The following is a 12,610-nucleotide window of genomic DNA, read 5'->3' on the forward strand; positions in this document are numbered from 1 at the left end:
CTACATTCTCTCATCAAACAACCAGACTCCATAACCTCATTAAACAAAACTTCTCCTACACCCAAACAATACATCCGGCCTTCCATAACCACAACACAATTTCAGCATATAGAAAAAATCAAAGTCTCCATAGCCTCCTCATAAAATCCAAATTTACAGACAATAGACCCCCCATTCAAATACAATATATTACACATTACAAAAATAGAAAATTTATATCCAACCCCCACAGCACCACAGCATTTCCAACACTCGGCACATTCTCCCTTAACACTACTAACGTAATATACATTATCACATGCACCACTTGCCATAAACACTATATAGGAGAGACGAAACATACAATACTTACACGCCTCAAACAACATATGTATAGCATTGGGGAAGGCAAATTAACCACCCACCTGGTCAAACATTTCCAGCAACACCCCACCAATAAACTAATAATCTCAGGTTTGGAGAGCAACGACCAATGGACTGTTGGGCAGAGAAAGAGGGCAGAAAAATTATGGATCCATAAAATGAACACCATTGTGCCTACGGGCCTGAATGATGACACCATCCAGTTGCGACAGGCCCGTAGAGTATCCTGACCTGCCCCTTTCTCTGCCCCATGGTCCTGACTGTTGTGCTCTGCCTGGGGATTGAACCCTGGTCCCCGGGATGGTGGAGCTGTACTCTACCAACCTGACTATCACCACACTGTCAAATTTCCAACCGGTTTGAACGAAATAGGTCAGTAGGCCAGTGCCACAAAAATCAAACCCCTGAATCCTAAACCCCAACCCTAACCCAAACCTAACCCCGCCCGTGCCACTGACCTATGAATAACAATCCGGTTGGAACATACGTTTAATACAATAACCATATAAATAATAACACACACACTTACATCTTCACACACACACATACATATCTACGCACACACACACTCACACACACGCACATGTACACACACAGACTTTCCACCCAGTGATGGATAGACCTTCCAATCACAAGAGCTTCTTACCTTAAACAAAAAATCGATAACAACTATATACGGAGGGACAGCTTCCCTCACGTGTAACCCCAACAACAGCGACCCCTGTTTGATGTCCTGGGGCAGTCTTGAACTTGGATCCCCGACGCCAAAGTCCTGAGCCCATCCCTGTAAACTTCTGTTTAGGTGCCCCGGGGCGGTCCTTGAACCCGGATCCCCCACGCCAAAGTCCTGGGTCCATCCCCGTTGCCACAGTGATTGTAGAAAATAGACAATCAGTTCAAATCTTGTGAGCTCCAATCCGGCTGGAAGGTAACCTAGTGTAGAATAACATACGAAAAACACAACAAAATCCCCCCCACATCTGGTTAAACAGCCTATACAACAAAGATATTTTCACGTTGTAGAAGGAACAATGATTTCCTTCATGGGGAATTCCATAAGTTTCATTCCCCCTGGGGATTCGAACCCAGGTCCTCCACGTTAAGAACCTAGACCTTAACCCTGAGGCCATAGTTATTGTTAAACAGTACACACCAGATAAAATTACCTGGATATTTTCTAGCCACCGCCCCCCAAAGCAACCAATCAGATGGGACCCTAATTTTCCCTCCAAAATTCAAACAGGATCTGCCCTTCTAGCCCAATCACAAACGACCAATTTGCAAATACAACCAACTGATAGGTGGTTTGAGCCTTGGAGGAAGGACAACTTTCCCTCCTTCAACACTTTTAAACCACCAGAGCTACCAGTCTGAACAGCCTCCTCTGAAGAAGCAACAAACACTGCGAAACGTCAGGGATTTTAACCACTCTACGGTACGTAACCTTAGACTCTTTTTATCTTTTATCTTTTATCTCTTGTTTTAAAGCAGCTTTTTTGCTTTTTAACTATTGAGACTATTTGTTTTTAATTATTTAAAAGTTAGAATTTTTGATCATCCTGGGGGGCTTCTGCCCGAGGCCTTGTCTTCCTCCAAAAAACACAGTTTTATATCGCAAAAAGGACCTCCTCTCCTCCTTTTTTGCTTTTGAGATGGAGATTACTTGTTCCTCTCAAAAACTTTTTTGAGATCTCCTCCCCCCCTTTTTAAGAAACTGTGCCAGGGGACTAGATCTGGACCCATGCTTTTTGGTGCATTTTTTCTGTGGGTTAAACACTTTTAATAACATTCTGGAGACCTCCCGGACAAACTCTATCTCGCACTGGGACGAGCACACCGGAGCTCCTCTTTTTTGTATCAGTGTCCCCACCAGGCACCAGGGCACCAGAGGCCAAAGACCATCTCGCTGGAGCACAGCTGGTAAAACCTCACCGAACAATCCAGCACCCCAGCTCGGCAAAGGACGGCCAGGAGCAGATCAACCAGACCACTGTTGGACCTCCATGAGACCTTCACCGACGCTGCCAGGGTAAGAACCCCCACCAGTGATTATCAAAATATGTTTTTTAACAGAGCTAAGACCGTAGCGTCGAGTGGCCAAGGGCTCAGACCACAGCTCATGCACACAACACTACCACCACTGATGTCAATTAACACGCATTCAACACCACAAAACAAATACAACATTACACCCAGGACCACATACACAGACACAACACCCACCCACATACTCAATCATGCACCTGACCCGGAAACTCGAGCCGCAGCCAAAAAACTATTCCGTTTAATTCAGGCCATACACCATAAACATACAACCGATCACTCACTTGCAACTAACACCTTTCCACCAGGAATGATGAGGCAGGTCAACAGACTATCAGAATTCATCAAACCAGCCACACCCTCTGACACCACACGACACAAAATACAAAACAATACAACACACTGGATGAAAACAAACATGACTATATTACAAGAACACTACGCCAACACCATACATACTCTCAGCCAGACAACACATAACACTACAGCACTACAGATAGCCATTGGTTGGGCTAGAAGGAGATACGGGCAACGCTTCAGGCCAGACACAATTACAGCCACCGAACATGCATTGAACAGACACACACAACACCGCAACATGATTAACAAACAAAAACCTCTTTCCACACACAAGAGCAGGTTGGGGAGTTCCCTCTCCACCATCCCGGAATTATCCGACGAGGACGAATTTCCACCACTGCCAGCCTCCAGTAAGTTCCCACTGACATCCCAGCCACACAGGACTCGACAATATCGTACACCCCTCCTCCCCACCCCTACCCCACCCCGGACAGTACCTGCCATGGACACTCAACAACCACAACCTTCTCGACGTACTCAATATGGCCCACACCCGACTTTCAGACACATGACTTTCCCCCTCCCCCAAACCAGGACCCCATTACACCAACACACACGACTTGCTTTACCTACATCAAGATCACAGAATAACACCCCCCCGAACGTACTACCCCACCCGCCCATACTCAAGAAGAGCCCTCTACAGACACAGAGGGCTCACCCACAACTGACTCCCCCCAGTCTCACCAGGGAGCTTAAACTAGCCCCTGAAGACTCAAACATCCCCACCCCCTCCCTATCAAAGGTAAAAACAGTCTCCTGGGGACCCAAACAGGTCCCTCAGGAGACGGGAGGAATAACATCCGATCCCCACCCTTCCCCCGTCCGACAGAAATTCACCAGACCCAACACTTCAGTGACACTACCATCCCCAAACACCCCAGACTTACCGACTACTAGTATACAATCAAGGCCAAACAGACACACACAACAGATAGAGGCCCAAATCCACCAGCTACCGGACCCGCTCAACAACATCACAGAATCTGATGCGTTTTCCTTGGTTCCTGACATCATTTCTTCTCCCCCTTCCTCTCCCCTAGGTGTTGCCGGTGCCCGGACTGGCACGATTGGACAAGAAGGAGCCCCGACCGCATTAGCAGGAGGGTCATCACACATGATGAGCGGCGTAATAAAGGCTAATGTAGCCCACAACACCGTATCTGAGACCTCCTCTCAACAACTGCGCCCGGGGACTCCGCCTCCCGGTTGTGCCACTCCGGACTCCGACACACCTTCACCCCCCGACGACAGCTCCCCAGGACCCTGTGCCACCTCCTCTCCATTCAGTCCTCTGCAGTCCGACTCCAACGCAGCAGGTAAATTTAAGACCACATATCACATCTCCAGACCCAACCGCAAAATCCAGGACTGGTTCATCAAAGGCCGCAAACCAGTCCTGGTACTGGGGGATTCCAACATAAATCGAATCCCCCCTCACAACCATCCCACAATACAACTTGACAGTTACCCGGGGGCCAATATGTACCATTTTCTTAAACTGTGTGAGAAAGCCATCCCCATTCCAGATGTTAAAATTGTCGTCCTCTCAATTGGTATTAATAACAAAGATCAGGACCCCAGGCAGACCTCTTGTAAACAGCTCAAAGCACTATACAAACAGGCCCAACTTGCCTTCCCCAATGCTGACATTTACTTCCCCATTATTAATTTTTCTGCCAACCTCACTAGTAAACAGCAACACAACCTTAAATATATTAACAATACCATAGCCACTTACTTTCCATTTTTAGCCGAAATACCTCACGACACTTTTTTTACAGAGCAAGATAATATACACTGGAAACCGGCCACTGCCACACGCATTTTTGAATACTGGTTGCAACAATTAAATTTACAATCACATCAAAACCCAAACCGGGCTTAAATACAGTCCCATCCAATTTACATCTTAACATAACGCCCCTTACTGACCCCGCACCTGATTTGGGGTGGAGCTCCACATCAAATATTCTCAATCTATCTACACTATTCACCCCAACCGCAGAACAAATTCAGATATTGGAAAGGGGTCTTTCATTCATTCCACGCCCTACACATTTTGACTGGGAGGAACTTCATAGGGACCTACATCAATACAATAGACGCCTCAAAATTATCAGCCACTTTTTCAATAAACCACAACACATACAGATACCCTTCACCAATAAATCCAGCTGGGAACCCACTATAGAACAGTCACACAAAAATACCATAACCCTGTTGCAAAAGAACAAACAGGCCCTGCGTCAGTACCGGCCCCCTGGGGACGTGGCAGACAACCTCTCGGGGCCGGAGCGCAGGGCCTTAGAACAACTCATCAAAAATCCAAATATAATTATCAAACCAGCTGACAAAGGATCAAAAACAGTTATAATGGACAGACAGCAATATTTACTGGAGGCAAACAGATTATTATCAAACACCACACACTACAAACCCATTCAATCGGATTTACAAAACCAAACTCAACCACTTCTCCGTAATATTATTCAAAACTTATATGACAAAAAAATCATCACCCATAAGCAAAAACATTACCTATTTGGCCCCGATCACCCCCGCCCTAGACTCTTCTATCTACTCCCCAAAATACACAAAGAACCACAAACCTGGACCATACCCTATGAAGTTCCCCCCGGTAGACCAATAGTTTCCGATTGCAACAGCAGTTCTTATCACATTTCTGAATATATAGAACATTTTCTTGGACCCCTTTCCAACAAACATCCGGCATACATTAAAGACACGTATCATTTCTTAGATCTCATCCGACCCATGGTTGTTCCAAATCACTCATTTTTATTTACAATAGACATAGACAGTTTATACACCAATATTAATACCAACATAGGAATCAAAGCAGTAACATCCATCTTTAATAGTTATCCTGACACCAATAGACCGGACAAACAAATCATTGAGCTTCTTAACATCTGCCTCAATAACAACGATTTTACTTTCAATAACAAACATTATCTCCAAATTCATGGAACAGCCATGGGCCAAAGGTATGCTCCGTCGTACGCAAACATCTATATGAGCGAGTGGGAACGAGAGGCATTGGCCAAATGCACCCTTCAACCACTTCTCTACCTCCGATTTTTAGACGACATATTTGGAATCTGGCATCATGACATCACTTTATTTTCCGACTTCATTAACACACTCAATAACCATCACCCATCTATCAAAGTAAAATATATCATAGACCCGGCTCAAGTTAATTTTCTGGATACAACGGTTTTTTTTGAACATCCCCCTAATTCGGCTTTCACCAAATTACTCACCAAAGTATATTTCAAAACTACGGACACACATGCACTTCTCCATAAAAAAAGCTATCACCCGAAGCACACGTTTAAAGGCATAATAAAATCACAAATCATCCGTTTTTATAGATTATCTTCTACATCCATAGACCTACATATATCCATTTCACTCCTTTTCTCCGCACTCAGACACAGGGGCTATTCAAAACGGTTCCTCCGCCACATCAAAAATAGCACTTTGGCCTCTCTCGCTCTCACTCGCTCCAACAACCCAGACGCTCCACCCCAGTCTCCGGTCTCGGAGGGACTCCCAACCACAGGGCCCCCAACAATAAAATCCACCTATCTCCCTAGTTTAAACCCTAACCCTAACCATACTAACCCTACTAACTCTAACCTAGGCCCCAATCCTAATCCTAACCCAACCCAGAACCCTAACCCTAACCCTAACCTAGGCCCCAATCCTAACCCTAACCCAACCCAGTTCCTAAACCCTAACCCTAACCCTATTAACCCTACTAACCCTAACCTAGGCCCCAATCCTAAACCTAACTCAACCCAGTACCTAAACCCTAACCCTAACCATAACCCTAACCCTCTCTCCGAGACCACAACCAATCATCCTCCCCATAACCTGGAAATCAAACCCATATTAATTCCATTCATATCTACATTCTCTCATCAAACAACCAGACTCCATAACCTCATTAAACAAAACTTCTCCTACACCCAAACAATACATCCGGCCTTCCATAACCACAACACAATTTCAGCATATAGAAAAAATCAAAGTCTCCATAGCCTCCTCATAAAATCCAAATTTACAGACAATAGACCCCCCATTCAAATACAATATATTACACATTACAAAAATAGAAAATTTATATCCAACCCCCACAGCACCACAGCATTTCCAACACTCGGCACATTCTCCCTTAACACTACTAACGTAATATACATTATCACATGCACCACTTGCCATAAACACTATATAGGAGAGACGAAACATACAATACTTACACGCCTCAAACAACATATGTATAGCATTGGGGAAGGCAAATTAACCACCCACCTGGTCAAACATTTCCAGCAACACCCCACCAATAAACTAATAATCTCAGGTTTGGAGAGCAACGACCAATGGACTGTTGGGCAGAGAAAGAGGGCAGAAAAATTATGGATCCATAAAATGAACACCATTGTGCCTACGGGCCTGAATGATGACACCATCCAGTTGCGACAGGCCCGTAGAGTATCCTGACCTGCCCCTTTCTCTGCCCCATGGTCCTGACTGTTGTGCTCTGCCTGGGGATTGAACCCTGGTCCCCGGGATGGTGGAGCTGTACTCTACCAACCTGACTATCACCACACTGTCAAATTTCCAACCGGTTTGAACGAAATAGGTCAGTAGGCCAGTGCCACAAAAATCAAACCCCTGAATCCTAAACCCCAACCCTAACCCAAACCTAACCCCGCCCGTGCCACTGACCTATGAATAACAATCCGGTTGGAACATACGTTTAATACAATAACCATATAAATAATAACACACACACTTACATCTTCACACACACACATACATATCTACGCACACACACACTCACACACACGCACATGTACACACACAGACTTTCCACCCAGTGATGGATAGACCTTCCAATCACAAGAGCTTCTTACCTTAAACAAAAAATCGATAACAACTATATACGGAGGGACAGCTTCCCTCACGTGTAACCCCAACAACAGCGACCCCTGTTTGATGTCCTGGGGCAGTCTTGAACTTGGATCCCCGACGCCAAAGTCCTGAGCCCATCCCTGTAAACTTCTGTTTAGGTGCCCCGGGGCGGTCCTTGAACCCGGATCCCCCACGCCAAAGTCCTGGGTCCATCCCCGTTGCCACAGTGATTGTAGAAAATAGACAATCAGTTCAAATCTTGTGAGCTCCAATCCGGCTGGAAGGTAACCTAGTGTAGAATAACATACGAAAAACACAACAAAATCCCCCCCACATCTGGTTAAACAGCCTATACAACAAAGATATTTTCACGTTGTAGAAGGAACAATGATTTCCTTCATGGGGAATTCCATAAGTTTCATTCCCCCTGGGGATTCGAACCCAGGTCCTCCACGTTAAGAACCTAGACCTTAACCCTGAGGCCATAGTTATTGTTAAACAGTACACACCAGATAAAATTACCTGGATATTTTCTAGCCACCGCCCCCCAAAGCAACCAATCAGATGGGACCCTAATTTTCCCTCCAAAATTCAAACAGGATCTGCCCTTCTAGCCCAATCACAAACGACCAATTTGCAAATACAACCAACTGATAGGTGGTTTGAGCCTTGGAGGAAGGACAACTTTCCCTCCTTCAACACTTTTAAACCACCAGAGCTACCAGTCTGAACAGCCTCCTCTGAAGAAGCAACAAACACTGCGAAACGTCAGGGATTTTAACCACTCTACGGTACGTAACCTTAGACTCTTTTTATCTTTTATCTTTTATCTCTTGTTTTAAAGCAGCTTTTTTGCTTTTTAACTATTGAGACTATTTGTTTTTAATTATTTAAAAGTTAGAATTTTTGATCATCCTGGGGGGCTTCTGCCCGAGGCCTTGTCTTCCTCCAAAAAACACAGTTTTATATCGCAAAAAGGACCTCCTCTCCTCCTTTTTTGCTTTTGAGATGGAGATTACTTGTTCCTCTCAAAAACTTTTTTGAGATCTCCTCCCCCCCTTTTTAAGAAACTGTGCCAGGGGACTAGATCTGGACCCATGCTTTTTGGTGCATTTTTTCTGTGGGTTAAACACTTTTAATAACATTCTGGAGACCTCCCGGACAAACTCTATCTCGCACTGGGACGAGCACACCGGAGCTCCTCTTTTTTGTATCAGTGTCCCCACCAGGCACCAGGGCACCAGAGGCCAAAGACCATCTCGCTGGAGCACAGCTGGTAAAACCTCACCGAACAATCCAGCACCCCAGCTCGGCAAAGGACGGCCAGGAGCAGATCAACCAGACCACTGTTGGACCTCCATGAGACCTTCACCGACGCTGCCAGGGTAAGAACCCCCACCAGTGATTATCAAAATATGTTTTTTAACAGAGCTAAGACCGTAGCGTCGAGTGGCCAAGGGCTCAGACCACAGCTCATGCACACAACACTACCACCACTGATGTCAATTAACACGCATTCAACACCACAAAACAAATACAACATTACACCCAGGACCACATACACAGACACAACACCCACCCACATACTCAATCATGCACCTGACCCGGAAACTCGAGCCGCAGCCAAAAAACTATTCCGTTTAATTCAGGCCATACACCATAAACATACAACCGATCACTCACTTGCAACTAACACCTTTCCACCAGGAATGATGAGGCAGGTCAACAGACTATCAGAATTCATCAAACCAGCCACACCCTCTGACACCACACGACACAAAATACAAAACAATACAACACACTGGATGAAAACAAACATGACTATATTACAAGAACACTACGCCAACACCATACATACTCTCAGCCAGACAACACATAACACTACAGCACTACAGATAGCCATTGGTTGGGCTAGAAGGAGATACGGGCAACGCTTCAGGCCAGACACAATTACAGCCACCGAACATGCATTGAACAGACACACACAACACCGCAACATGATTAACAAACAAAAACCTCTTTCCACACACAAGAGCAGGTTGGGGAGTTCCCTCTCCACCATCCCGGAATTATCCGACGAGGACGAATTTCCACCACTGCCAGCCTCCAGTAAGTTCCCACTGACATCCCAGCCACACAGGACTCGACAATATCGTACACCCCTCCTCCCCACCCCTACCCCACCCCGGACAGTACCTGCCATGGACACTCAACAACCACAACCTTCTCGACGTACTCAATATGGCCCACACCCGACTTTCAGACACATGACTTTCCCCCTCCCCCAAACCAGGACCCCATTACACCAACACACACGACTTGCTTTACCTACATCAAGATCACAGAATAACACCCCCCCGAACGTACTACCCCACCCGCCCATACTCAAGAAGAGCCCTCTACAGACACAGAGGGCTCACCCACAACTGACTCCCCCCAGTCTCACCAGGGAGCTTAAACTAGCCCCTGAAGACTCAAACATCCCCACCCCCTCCCTATCAAAGGTAAAAACAGTCTCCTGGGGACCCAAACAGGTCCCTCAGGAGACGGGAGGAATAACATCCGATCCCCACCCTTCCCCCGTCCGACAGAAATTCACCAGACCCAACACTTCAGTGACACTACCATCCCCAAACACCCCAGACTTACCGACTACTAGTATACAATCAAGGCCAAACAGACACACACAACAGATAGAGGCCCAAATCCACCAGCTACCGGACCCGCTCAACAACATCACAGAATCTGATGCGTTTTCCTTGGTTCCTGACATCATTTCTTCTCCCCCTTCCTCTCCCCTAGGTGTTGCCGGTGCCCGGACTGGCACGATTGGACAAGAAGGAGCCCCGACCGCATTAGCAGGAGGGTCATCACACATGATGAGCGGCGTAATAAAGGCTAATGTAGCCCACAACACCGTATCTGAGACCTCCTCTCAACAACTGCGCCCGGGGACTCCGCCTCCCGGTTGTGCCACTCCGGACTCCGACACACCTTCACCCCCCGACGACAGCTCCCCAGGACCCTGTGCCACCTCCTCTCCATTCAGTCCTCTGCAGTCCGACTCCAACGCAGCAGGTAAATTTAAGACCACATATCACATCTCCAGACCCAACCGCAAAATCCAGGACTGGTTCATCAAAGGCCGCAAACCAGTCCTGGTACTGGGGGATTCCAACATAAATCGAATCCCCCCTCACAACCATCCCACAATACAACTTGACAGTTACCCGGGGGCCAATATGTACCATTTTCTTAAACTGTGTGAGAAAGCCATCCCCATTCCAGATGTTAAAATTGTCGTCCTCTCAATTGGTATTAATAACAAAGATCAGGACCCCAGGCAGACCTCTTGTAAACAGCTCAAAGCACTATACAAACAGGCCCAACTTGCCTTCCCCAATGCTGACATTTACTTCCCCATTATTAATTTTTCTGCCAACCTCACTAGTAAACAGCAACACAACCTTAAATATATTAACAATACCATAGCCACTTACTTTCCATTTTTAGCCGAAATACCTCACGACACTTTTTTTACAGAGCAAGATAATATACACTGGAAACCGGCCACTGCCACACGCATTTTTGAATACTGGTTGCAACAATTAAATTTACAATCACATCAAAACCCAAACCGGGCTTAAATACAGTCCCATCCAATTTACATCTTAACATAACGCCCCTTACTGACCCCGCACCTGATTTGGGGTGGAGCTCCACATCAAATATTCTCAATCTATCTACACTATTCACCCCAACCGCAGAACAAATTCAGATATTGGAAAGGGGTCTTTCATTCATTCCACGCCCTACACATTTTGACTGGGAGGAACTTCATAGGGACCTACATCAATACAATAGACGCCTCAAAATTATCAGCCACTTTTTCAATAAACCACAACACATACAGATACCCTTCACCAATAAATCCAGCTGGGAACCCACTATAGAACAGTCACACAAAAATACCATAACCCTGTTGCAAAAGAACAAACAGGCCCTGCGTCAGTACCGGCCCCCTGGGGACGTGGCAGACAACCTCTCGGGGCCGGAGCGCAGGGCCTTAGAACAACTCATCAAAAATCCAAATATAATTATCAAACCAGCTGACAAAGGATCAAAAACAGTTATAATGGACAGACAGCAATATTTACTGGAGGCAAACAGATTATTATCAAACACCACACACTACAAACCCATTCAATCGGATTTACAAAACCAAACTCAACCACTTCTCCGTAATATTATTCAAAACTTATATGACAAAAAAATCATCACCCATAAGCAAAAACATTACCTATTTGGCCCCGATCACCCCCGCCCTAGACTCTTCTATCTACTCCCCAAAATACACAAAGAACCACAAACCTGGACCATACCCTATGAAGTTCCCCCCGGTAGACCAATAGTTTCCGATTGCAACAGCAGTTCTTATCACATTTCTGAATATATAGAACATTTTCTTGGACCCCTTTCCAACAAACATCCGGCATACATTAAAGACACGTATCATTTCTTAGATCTCATCCGACCCATGGTTGTTCCAAATCACTCATTTTTATTTACAATAGACATAGACAGTTTATACACCAATATTAATACCAACATAGGAATCAAAGCAGTAACATCCATCTTTAATAGTTATCCTGACACCAATAGACCGGACAAACAAATCATTGAGCTTCTTAACATCTGCCTCAATAACAACGATTTTACTTTCAATAACAAACATTATCTCCAAATTCATGGAACAGCCATGGGCCAAAGGTATGCTCCGTCGTACGCAAACATCTATATGAGCGAGTGGGAACGAGAGGCATTGGCCAAATGCACCCTTCAACCACTTCTCTACCTCCGATTTTTAGACGACATATTTGGAATCTGGCATCATGAC

At 45.6% G+C, this 12,610-nt stretch overlaps 2 long non-coding RNA genes across 2 annotated transcripts; both read left to right on the forward strand.

The window, feature by feature from the left end:
• The first annotated feature begins 2,051 nt into the window (after positions 1-2,051).
• LOC133950589 (uncharacterized) lies at positions 2,052-3,976 on the forward strand. The gene is made up of 3 exons (XR_009920387.1): positions 2,052-2,392; positions 3,041-3,116; positions 3,810-3,976. It is a non-coding gene; the product is annotated as an uncharacterized LOC133950589 (long non-coding RNA).
• A 4,781-nt stretch (positions 3,977-8,757) lies between these two features.
• On the forward strand, positions 8,758-10,682 carry LOC133950590 (uncharacterized). Its single transcript, XR_009920388.1, has 3 exons — positions 8,758-9,098; positions 9,747-9,822; positions 10,516-10,682. It is a non-coding gene; the product is annotated as an uncharacterized LOC133950590 (long non-coding RNA).
• Positions 10,683-12,610: the final 1,928 nt, after the last annotated feature.

The sequence above is a fragment of the Platichthys flesus genome, unplaced genomic scaffold (assembly GCF_949316205.1).
Source record: "Platichthys flesus unplaced genomic scaffold, fPlaFle2.1 scaffold_54, whole genome shotgun sequence".
NCBI lineage: Eukaryota > Metazoa > Chordata > Actinopteri > Pleuronectiformes > Pleuronectidae > Platichthys > Platichthys flesus.